The sequence below is a fragment of the Thunnus maccoyii genome, chromosome 3 (genome assembly GCF_910596095.1).
Source record: "Thunnus maccoyii chromosome 3, fThuMac1.1, whole genome shotgun sequence".
In the NCBI taxonomy this organism is placed as follows: Eukaryota; Metazoa; Chordata; class Actinopteri; order Scombriformes; family Scombridae; genus Thunnus; species Thunnus maccoyii.
The window spans coordinates 7087826-7100158 of NC_056535.1; the positions used below are offsets into that span (position 1 = coordinate 7087826).

Sequence of the window (12333 nt, forward strand, 5' to 3'; positions counted from 1 at the left end):
AAGCCCTGTTTGAGTTGGCAGACGCTCCCCTCTCGGGGAACTTTTGCTGTCTCTGCAGAAAGGCCAGTGGCGGCGGCTCTAGTGGGGCGGCGGTGATTCCAGGGGCAGGATGGGCCTTTTCCACCTCTACTCCCTTTCAGGAAACACATTTTGCCGTTTCTTCCCTCTGTGTTTGAAAATGGGGGGAAGGAGTTAAGGCGAAGGGGCATGGGGCAGTGGGACTGAATGACCCAGCTCAACTGTGAAAGGTTGAGTGCTAATGTGTGGTGATTTGAAAAGGGCAGTTTAATACCCTGAACAAGCTATTTTAGAATGCTTAGGTACTCTCATAACTCACTCTGGTGGAGCTTCATTTATATTGAATAAAAACATTTAAAACATGAGTGCTATAAAACCTACACTATTTTTATTTTTCATCAACACTGTAGGGATTCAGTCTTCAGAAGCTAGTAATTAAGAAGTGCTTGATCTAAGGTTAGGGAGGAGCAGTGTTTAAATGCAATTAGAGCTAAGCTCAAATTAATTTGGACTCAGTTACAGTTTTTGGAATGTGTCATTATTTGTTTAATCAAGGGAGTTCTCGTTTGAGATGCTAAATATGTATCCACAGATATGTAAAGGGAGGGGGAGCTATTTAATTCTGCCTTAATGAATAATAATTTGAAAGTGACCTGTTTTATGTCCCTCCACTATTGCTCTCACACTCCACTCTGAGGTGCACGTGTGTGTACGTACACACACACACACACACACACACACACACACACACACACACACACACACACGCACACACACACGCGACAGCCAACAACCAAATAAGAGACGCAATTTGGTTAACGGTCGGAGGTGACTGTTTTTATTATTTAATAAGGTGATTGTGGAAAAACATGTATGTATTTGCATTTTATTAGTCACCTTCATGTTTCAAATAGTTTCCACTGTCTTTTCTCCCCCCTTTCCAACACCCCCACGTCCCCCACTTCCCTTCCTACCTCCTCTCCTCTTCTTCTCTCCTCCCCTTCTATGTGCTGCTTACCGGTCCAGCCAGGAGACTCCAGTGGTGACATCCTGTGGAGCCAGAGATCAAAGTAAGTACTTCTCCCGCACGTCTGTAGACAGCAGTACAAGTCAGTTTAACACAGGCACTGCTCTCAAACAGAAATATTACTTGTGACCAACTTTGCATCAAACTCATCATTATTTCCTAACTTTTAGACAAGCACGTTTTAATGCCTTTTCAAAGAAGGGCATTATATGGAAATTATGAGTTTGAATGCCACAAAATGATAAGAAAGGTTTTGCATAGTAACCGATTTCCTCATTTCCTGATGCAGTTGCATATTTACATCACTTTGAATGATGCTGAACATGATGACAACAACAGTACCAAGTCAGCACAGGTCCTCTCAGTGTTGACCATTGTAAGTTGACTGTGAACCTGAAAAGTAAAGAAAATTGCAGATAGTGTGCTGGATCATGTCTGCATCCCCTGACTATCCTAGAAGTCATTACTCCTTGTGTGGTGTATAAACACGTCAAAAACAAACAATGACCCTGGGCAGACGCCACACTGCAAAACAATTTCAAAGCATGCAGTGTAGTGTAAACACAAAACATGGCTAACCTTCACGCAGGAAAGACTTCACCTCAAACCTGGTGTTTATTTTACAGTCCCTGTCGACCTTGGTGAGATATATTTTACATCTCTTCGGTTCTTTTCAGGTTGATATTGCTCAGGTTCTGTGCAGACATTGAGTGGATCTCTGTAAAGTTATGCTTAATAATGAATGCATTCCTAGTGGTAGAATTAATTAAGATTGAACCCAAATGAGTTTTTTTAGGCTCATAATATTGTGTTGTGTTTGAGGTTGCTTATATTTATTATTGAAATGTGTTTTAAATATATATTTCCTATTAAGAATATATAGGTTTTATGTAGAATTAGGATGGAAAAAGGTCTGAAATAGCATTTAGACCATCATAGGACATTAAAACTCTTAATGGAAAACATAGTAATATGTTTATTTTACCAAAAATCCATACTGAAATGATTCCAATATAAATTTATACAAAAACTCCCCCAAAAAGAACAGAAGAAATACACTAAAATGATCCACCTCTTTAATATCAGAGGTAGATGACTTGTGAGCAAGCTCAAATGTTGTTCCGAAACAAGTGTAAATACTGCTTTGCTGGGTGTAAATTTCCCGTACAGGGACCCCACGTATCAAATAATGAATATTCATATTCTTGTTTCATAGACTCTTCTGCCTCTGCAAGCTCTTTCACACTGAGCCGGGGGTGACTGTTTGGCGATGTGAACCCGTACTTTTAATAAAGCCCAGCTGCTGAATGATCAAATAGTGTCTCTAATTAAGGCCTGAGTGTACACCCATGTAAAATTCTCTCTGGAATGCTAACAACCTGTGATATTTCCAGAGGAATTTGCTGTGCAGGTCTCAGAGAAGGGAGGGGAGTTTGGGGTTTGGAGGGAGGAGGGGCAGTGTTCATGTGGCAAGCCAACATGTTGTTCACATCCGTGTCAGATTGAGGCTAATGAAGGCCAGACTGATCCTTGGATGCAAGCCTTAAGTAAATGATCCCTCTTTGAATATATTAGAGCCCCATAGCAGCGTTGTGCCTCCCTGCCGTGCCAGCGCTGCTACGTGTTGTCTTGTGGTCTGACGAGGCCGGTCAAAATGGCAGTCACGGTGTTCGATCATGTTGTATTCCATCCGCCCTGATTTCAGTGTATCTTAACACACAGTATTGTTACTCTGACTTGGTGGTGAGGAACTACACACACTGATTGTTTCCAGGTTAGTGTTTCTGCAAAACATTTTGATAGTAAATGGAAAGTATGAGTGTTGTGTCATTTGACAATGTAAATGAGACATCTGAAATTTTTCCCCACCCTCTGAAGAGGGATTGAATTTACATAACAGGCTGGGGTTTGATACTCATGCAAATAGTTCATTTAGACAAACCATAGTATTTCTACTTTTGCAGTTGTTTTTAGCTGTAATTAGTATGAAATAATTTTGATAATCATTTTAAAATAACAGTAATAAAATGAATATATACATAAGTAAAGTGTAAGGAAAAAGAAAAAAAAATCTCACAGACATAACTTCACTGCAATTTATGGCCACAATGCCACTTTGCATGTAAATTCATCCTAAACGTGTAATTACGAGGCACTTTTGAATATTGATTGGGAAGACAAGGACATAGAAATGAAGCACTTGTGAATGCAGCAGTCCTAAGCTACTGTAACATCTCATTAATAAATACCTTTCTGGCTCTTTAGTGCTGGGCTTGCCTTAAACTGAGTGAAACAATGTCGTTTGATTTTCGCTGATATAGCATGTGTACTTCATAGATGGATGGATCGGATGGATCCAATTAGCCATGGTCATCGCTCATGTATTTAAGCTGACAGTAGGAGTCTTGCATAGAATATTCTTGATTTTGGTAGTTTGGTGACATGCTCTTGCAAAGCACTTTAAAAGCCCATAAAGAGCACATTGTGAAGAATGCACACTTGATGGAGATTTGATTTACAGCTGTAGCGAATTTTCTCAATTAGACATGGGAGGGTAATAATTGATTTTCAATAGGCAGTGTACAATGATGGGGAATTCTTAAAGGATGATAAAGTAACCAAAATTCATACCTTTTTCCTTTTTTATTATATACAATCAACACTGCAATTATTCTTGACTTTTACTTAAGATTTCATACAGGGTTTATTAGCAGATAATGCATCTTTTTAATCCAGAGCACTCACACTTCTACAGCCTATACAGCACGCATTTGCAGCAAGCTATGAGGATTGATGGCTTGTGACATCAGCTGCACAGGTGCTCGTAGTGTCTCGTAAGGCCTCCTGACCCTCCACACCATGTCTACCATGCTGGCCTGTTTGTAAGCGCAAAACCCTGTTTGTAAACACGGACAGATGAATGAGAAACACATTTGCCCGGGTCACGCTTAGCTTGCAGACAGGCACAACACAACGTGACAAGCAACAGATGTGTCACACAGGCTGAAATCAAAACAGCCGTCCAGCATGGAGTTGTGCACACCATCAGACATGGTTGCTGTGATGAGGCGGCAAGGCAGCGAGTGCTGCTGGCAGATGAGACAAGGCAGCGCCTCTGCTGCTCCCAACATCCTGTCTGGAAGAGGACAGGCCTGTTTGTAGGCTGCTTTGACACTCCTAGTCACTTTGTCATCTGCGGTGCTCGCTGCAGCTCTGATCACATGTGCACACTGAATTCAAAGAATGTCATATCAGCCATGTGAGAGGTAGGCTCCCAATGAGACAACAGCCAAAGGGGATGTCCTTTTCAATACTGTGTGAGTACAAATGCACAGTGCGCTAAGACAAAATAACATCATATGACATCATTCTGAATGCTCTTATGCTGTCTTTTTTCAGTTTGAAAAGAAGTTGGTAATAAAGTGTGTTTTCAGAACAGAGAGACCGGTACTACTCTCAGCCTATCCATGATGTCCACTTCATGCAGACTGATTGTTGTGTTTGACAGTGGCAGTAAAAGTGCAGCAGGCATTATCTTCACAGAGGGACCATGTTAATGATATTCTCAGCAGCTTAATCTTCCTATTGCCACTGCCCTGTAAGCAAATAGTGTGGCTTCATGTTGAGCTGTGGGGGGAGAAATTGGAATCCATCATCAGAACAAGTGAATGAATGAGGGTGCAGCAACAGCTGCTTGACTGATCATGTACTACAGACTGTCACCCCACATCTGTTTACCACTCCGACAGCCACATGAGTGTTTATATCCACGGGTGTAATTGAGCTATTTTCCTGAGGCCAGCTGTAACCCACACTAAGTTATATCCCAACTTTCCATTAAAGCGTGGGGGGGAAGTTTTACTGATAGTAATCACGCCCAGCAACACTGCGATGTAAATATGGCTTATCAGCTTTGCCAATTTGGTTAAGTGGCATGTACGTGGGTGATTCACATATCCAGCTCTGTCACACACAGGCCACATAGACACAGGCCACATAGAATAGTCACAGCACTTATTAAACATAGGTAACTTGCATTGTTAACAAGCATGTATGCAGGAAAAAAACGTAATCATGAACATAATGGTGTGTCAAACCTCTAATGTGTAGAAAAAATGTAAATATACTCACAGTGTCTTCAACCTGACATGTGGGAAAACTTAACTGTCTGCATTCAGTATGTACAGTACATGGAAATTTAAATGGGAATATCTAGATCTAAAACACACCATTTAAATATTCAAATGTTAACACCAAACAATATAATGCATTATGGCTTTTAGTATTTGCATACAACTCTGTTTGCTGCTGTGAGCTAGGGATGATACAAGGAAGAGAGAGGGAGGGAGAGAGATAGCGAGGGAGAAACACTGACTGTAGGATATAAAGCACACAAGCAAAGTCTTTGTCTGCCAGTCACAGAAAAATGGCATCTGATAACTGTACAAACTTTGTTCTTTAAAAACAAACCTACCATGTTATTTTATGTGTCATTACTGAGCATAATATATCAGTATTAGTTTAATGGTTTATAGTTTATTGACATTTCTAGTACAGTAATTAAAAAACTGAAATGTTAACATTGAACATTATTTTGTATATTCATGTCATTGCAAGTATAGGGGAAAACCAAATATATTATCTCTGACATCTTGCAGAGATAATGTGCCACCAAACAGAGCTTCTACGTGTGGTGGACTCTCTCCTTCCACCACACAACTCAATATTCACTAATCTGTAGAAGCATTTTCTAAGCGCAAGTACACACAAGTTACTAACTTAAGTCTTTCTGCCCTTAAATTTTAGTTTTAGCTTTAAACTTTTAAGTGTTTTTTCCTAGTTGCAAACTACCCATTTTACACAAAAAACACTGTGAGGTTATGCAAGGTGCTCAAAATGTGGTCACTTTTGAAAAAGTACTGCACCTTGTGGCTTTTTTTGCAGAGCAGAGCTTCAAATTCTTGTTTAAGCTGTTCAGAAATGTGATATCAACTGTATTTTTTTCTCATTTAACCAATCACATTGAAGGGGAAACTAGATAATCAGACAACAAACATGCACATTTAAATCAGTATCTATAGCACGCTAAGCTGTGGGTTCAGTCACAAAGGAGCAACAGGTAAAATGAAAGTCTTTAACTATAGAAACAAGGAGCTTTAAAAATAATTTATCCTCCCAAAAAACATTTTTCTACACAAAAAGCTCCATATGTGCAAACAGGCAATATGCAGCATATTAAAATAGGATCTGTTGGCTTGGGAGAAACAAAACCATAATGGAAATATTGATCAGGAAACCTTGTGCAACTGATTACTGGTCTCTGGTAGGTCATGGAAATGTTGCCCAGAAATTGTGGTTTTTTCCATTTCCAGCCACATTAGCTGTGTCTTCTTTTAAATAAATAAAACACTGTGTATTTAGCATGAGTACATTATTCACTTTAGTACAGTAATTAGCAACAGATGTCACCCTTTTTGGCCGTTTTGTTTGTACTACACTTTAGAAATATATATGACACTAAATAATCAGGTCTTTTCATTCATCACTCTCTTCACTCACCTTTTCTCTCAACTTCCTCATCATCTTGGCAGTGAGTCTGCAGGTCAAACATTAAGCAGACAGACTCTGAGGGACGGGAGGAGGAAGAGGGACAGAAGGGCAGCAGAGGGCCCCGGCCACTATCTGACAGGGTTAAACACAGTGAAGGATTGCCAGTCCAAGCTGTGGCATCTGTAGCCACCGTCAACACGCACTGTAATTAAGTGCAATCTGCAAATTATAATACTATATGCTGTGCAATAACTGCTTCCAGTAATGAAAAATTTAAGGGAAAAGGGGGGGGGGGGGGCATTACTTGACGCTTTTTCACTTTGTGTTTAAATTTAGCTGGTGTCATTGTCCAGCAGTGTGATTAATAGTTTATCAGTCTCTACTATACATCTCCATGAAATATCTCTTTCCATCTGTCATTAAACTGCACTTGGAAATTGGTCAGATTTTCAATCAGGCATAGCTTAGACCAAAAAAAGGAAAAAATTACAAGAGGAAATAGCCAGTAAGATGTACTCATATGCAGGTAAGGCTGTGACCCAATATAGGACATCATTTGTGGAGTAAGTCTTTCTGTCAGTATGCCTCTGCACTCTTCTCACTTAAAGAAATACTCTTTTTTTTGTCTTTTTTTTTGTATGATAATTGGATCGAGACCTCATACAGGGCACAATATGCATCCTAAATGTGCTTTTAAATAAGCCTGAGGTGTGTAGCCATGAAAGTTAGTCGTGAGAGAGGGGCCTACCGCAAGGGGTTGACCAGCGAGCCAGAGATTGGCTTCTCTGTCAAATAAAGATTAGGCCTTTACTTCACCATCTAATCCCTGTAAATCTCCTATGGAGGAACTTGGGCAGTGCTGGGTTTCTAATGGCGCAGAGGCTTCACAGCCTGCATGTCTTCTTTATCTCTGAGTGTGGATACAGTAACCTGTGGTCTCTGGTTAGTCAGTGCATTTAAAACTGTATTACAAACCAGTTTAAGGTGAACCAAGAAGGTTGCTATAATTTTAAAATATGCTTTTTTTATTAAATAATGACCAGTGCTTGTTAGCGTTCCTGGCTAACAGGCTATATATCAGTTGAAGTTACTCATGAGGCACTGGCATTTTACATTTTGCAGTTACTGTATTAAGATAACTTGGTGCTGTAATGTGACTTCTCTGGTTTAATTATCTCACATTTAGTTATTGAATGTCTTAGTTTTTTTCCTCAACTAAGCTGAACATTCTTTTTATTGAATTATTAATGTGTATATTGAATTATTGAAGGAAGAAAATTTCTGATCAGATTAATATTAACTCCCTGTGAAATATTAATGACTGATGTTAAAAACGATGAACTTATGGAACTATTAATATAATCATAAACAGACATAGTAAAAAGTGGCATGGAGTCAAATGTGCGAGGACGGCTCCAATTCCTTTTAATGCACTTTCCCTTGAGGTCGGTGAATATGAAATATTACAGTGGTCGACTTTGTACTGAGGCGCTTGGCTGGTGTCATTGGCCAGTCCTGCCCTGAGGCTGACGGAGGTGTCACAGGGGGAAGTTCACCAGCATTTGTCTGCAGGTTACCTTTGTCACCTTGTCCACACACGACCAGGGGAAAAACTACAAAGATGTTTTGGTGTTAATATTAGGCAGGCTCCCCCATCACCCCTGCTGATTGGCAGAGCTCCACTGATAGCTCTAACATTCGGCTCCTCCTCCCGACTCTCTCTCTAAAGACTGGTGGCTAAACTCAAATGAGACTGGTGTCTGCTTTACCTTATTTTTCTTTTCTCTTTTTTTCACCAGAGCTTGCACAAAGTGAATTTTATCTAGCAAGCCTAGAGGAGCTTAAATCCAGTCTTTTGTCAGATTTGATTGAAACTCTCTTTAGATTAATGATATTCAGCAAAGATTTGATATATCATTTGCCATTCTTCAGTTTGTTATTACGATATTCCCATTGTATTCATAAAATATGGAAATCAGAAAAAAATAAACCATTATCGTAACATAATGGTAAGCACCTAGAAAATATGGTTACATTAATTATGTTTTAAATGCTAATGCCAGTGAAGAACATAATAACGAAGACATGAAAGACTCCCTATTTAAAATCTGATAGCCAGGGAGAAGCAAATTATTTCAAATATTTGATATTTAAATTATTTTCAAATGAACAGAGACATGAGTAGAGCAGAGGCGAGTAGTTTCCCCTGGTGATCCTCCAGGCTCCTTTGTTTCCTTGGTGTGTCTCCAGCTCATTAATGTTCTAAGCATGTGAGAGAACCAGACCATACTCCATAACCCATAGCTGGGTGACAGCTCAGGCCCAACACACACATACATAGTACACACACACACACACACATGCATTCACACGCATACACAAAAATCCCTCAGCTGTTTAAAGTCCACTGGCTCTTTCAGGAAGTGATGGCCGCTGAGCTGTCCTGATTAAAATGACAATAGTCTAATTAACTCGACCTCAGTGTCAGTGCACTAAAACGGCTGATGGCCCGCCAGTTCCTGTTTGAAAACCTTTTGTCTCCTCATCGTCCAAAAATATGACTTTTTTTTCCCAGCAAAACGCCTCAACCCCATTTGACGAGATTTGCTAATGGCAATTATTTCTCATAAGCTAATTAAATCTAGGCAAAGTTTTCCATTCTTTTTTTTTTTTTTTTCCTGTAGAAATCCTTCTGTGCAATCCTCGAGGGATTTATCATTTGGGGTACAGTATCACAAGCACCTTCAAGCAATGTTAGTCATTTAGAAAATATACAACTCCTAAACGGTGTTTTAGTTTTCAACCTGATTTTATTTCAAGCGTTCTTAACACAGTCATTTAGCACTTCAGTCATCTGTATGTCTGTATCAAAGGTTTGTCTGCTGGTTGTGTTGCCGTCTACTTGCTGTGGCTTCTATCAGTCAACAGGCTGAACAGCCAGATAAAAAAAGGCCAAAGATGGCACACTCAAGCAGACAAATCCACTTTATGGCCAAAATCCTTCACACTCTGCAACAGACAATATTTGAAAAATGAGACTTTACTCATGCCCCCATAATTCCTTTGCATTATTTGATGGACTCATCTAAAGTGTAGAGGAAAGAAAAAAAGAACAACAACAAAAAAAAACTTTAACGACTGAAGTAGAAACTGCTTTTTCTTCTATTATCCTTCTGTTGGTGATTAAGGTCTATAGGGAGATAATTATGCTTTGGTCTGGAGTTAATGAAACGAAAACTTCTCTTTTCTTGTGAAAAGGAAGGGCAGATCTTTTGTACTGCTATCTGCAGACATCTCCCACCCTTGACAAGGCACACAGAGAATTAGTTTTGTTTTAAGGTTGCAGCCCCCTCCGCTGCCTGTCAGTCTGTGGCTGATATGAGGGATCTGTGAATGAAGCCAGAGTCAATGAGGTCTGTCTCTGCTGCACTGTTACATCTGCCTGTCTGTGAACGTTAGGCACGCCGAAAAAAACATCAAATGAAAACATCACCACAGGTCATCTGGGATATGTGCTGATTTGAATAAAAGAAAATCCGGAGTAAAAAAGAAAAATATAAATCTTCATTCTAACTACTTCATGTTGTAGTGTTGTTATAGCACTCAGTTCACAGCTAATAGAAACAAGCATGTGTCCTCCCTCCACAAATGACCCTTCTTTGTTATACATAAAAAGAACGCACAGATTTGAATTTATCTCAAGCCAACACTGCAGCCATATGTATCATCTGACTTCAGATGCCCGTGGAGACAGACACCCTTTTTTGAACACATGGAGATGTTGACCAAGCCATTGTCTGGTATGCCGAAGCTGCGCGGCACAAGTAGTGGCCAGAGAGCACATATTAAACTGTCCTTGTAGAAGTTCACATCTGGTGTGAGGAGCTGTGTGTAACTGTGGAGCAGCGTTGCCCCCCCCCCCTCCCCTCCCCTCCCCTCCCTCCCTCCAACAGCACTCTCACATTTCATCATCTGTTCTCCAGCGCCAGGGTGCTCCGGCACAAGTTGGCCGCTCTGGATCCATCTGTTGTTATTATTTTCCACTGATAATTGGCTTGAACAATGGAATGCCTGTGTCCCCCTTGCCTTTGAAACCCTACACCCTGTTTATTTTCCAGAGGTCTCATTTCTGCTCTCCTTTCTCTCTCATACTCCCTCTCACCCCTCAATTTCTGCCCCCCCCCCCCCCCCCCCCCCCCCCCTCGCAGCCTCCCCTCACCTAGTGTCACCCCACCCTTAGACCCCCTCTCCCCCCCCACACACATACACTCCATTTGAGAGGGTTTCACATGAAAATGACATCTTTGACTGGCCACATCAGTATGTGTCACTCAGCATCTGACGCCGCTCTTCAGATTTTCTGGAGGGACTCAGCTCCCATTCTCCTGTTTTTTTTTTTTTTGTGTTTTTTTTTTTTTTTTTTGCTCTGACGGCCTGGCAGTTTTCTCCAGGAGTTTCCCCCAACACCACACGCTTCTGCATTCCTGTCCTGAAAAGAGAAAAAATCTGAGGGAGAGACAGATAGATGAAGAGAATGAGCAGGAGGGAGGAAAGTGGGGATGTAAGAACTTTAAAAAGAAAGACATGGTCAATAGACCATGGTATAAATACATTTTTCCTGCAGATTAAAATTCAGCTTTTATTTTTTTCCCACTAGGAGGTGTGAAGAGGAGAAGTGTACATTAAGATGAATTAAAGGATCACAAGGTGTATTTTTCTTATCCAGGACATAATTTAATGAAAACCCACACCAAAAACTGACCTACTTAAATTAATTAAATTTGATATTTTAAATTTTAATTAGTGTTTTAGGTTGTAATTAAAACAGTTTCATGTTGAAGTCTTCATGGTCTGGTTGCATTCTTGTGTAGTTTTCTCAGCATCGAACCGTCAGACAACTGTTTAATGTAATATTGGCAAAGTAGTTCGCCGATACTGTTAAAATGTAGATTATCGGTGTATTCAACAAGGTGTAAACATGACAATTACACCAGAATATCTGATTTTTGAAATATGTGTTGCTGTTTTCCCAGCTTCTCTATGATCTTCTGTTCTTCTCATTAAGGACATTTTTGAGGATTGAGGAAGTATTTTCTTTTTTTCCTTCCTTTTGTTCTGCCTTGTGTGACCGTGTTGATGTTCATTTGTTCTGCCTGCTCTTGTCTAATTAAAAGAGGCCAGGACAGGTAGGGCTCGCAGCAGGCATCTGCTCTGTGCCCGTTCTTCATTTGCTGAGTGTTTGTGTTTATGCAAAGGGGCCTCTTCCTGCATATTTAATCTAGAGCAAGGCACCGGCTTTTGTTGTGTTTAGACCACATACCTCCAGTCCCTCTCAACACTGCAGTCTAGGCTTCTCTCTCTCCCTCTCTCCCTCTCTCTCTCTCTCTCTCTCTCTCTCTCTCTCCCTCTCTCTCTCTCTCTCCACACATACATACACACATACGCAAACACACAAACACACTCAACTACCACACACTACTTCAACTACTCCATACCTGCTACTTTCACTGGCAGCTTTCTCCTCTTCTTCAGAAGTGGATTTGAAAACACTCAGTGCTTGGAGGGAATCTGCATCAATATACAGTTACCTGAACATGATGAAAGTCTGTTTAACTGTTCAAGGGTAAGTCTGTATAGATTTCACTATCTTTCCCTGCGTTTTCTCTTTTTTTCTCCTCCTCTCTTGCTTATGGGGCATGGGTGTATGTGTGTGCATGTCCATTCAGGTGTGTTTGTAG

General features: G+C 40.4%; 1 protein-coding gene across 1 annotated transcript in view; it reads left to right on the forward strand.

Moving 5' to 3' along the window:
- Positions 1–12333, forward strand: part of foxp1b (forkhead box P1b) — a 154552-nt gene that overhangs the window by 34744 nt on the left and 107475 nt on the right. Inside the window, exon 4 of the mRNA XM_042405728.1 lies at positions 1045–1088. The gene's annotated coding sequence lies outside the window, so the exon portion shown is untranslated. The remainder of the gene's footprint in view (positions 1–1044; positions 1089–12333) is intronic.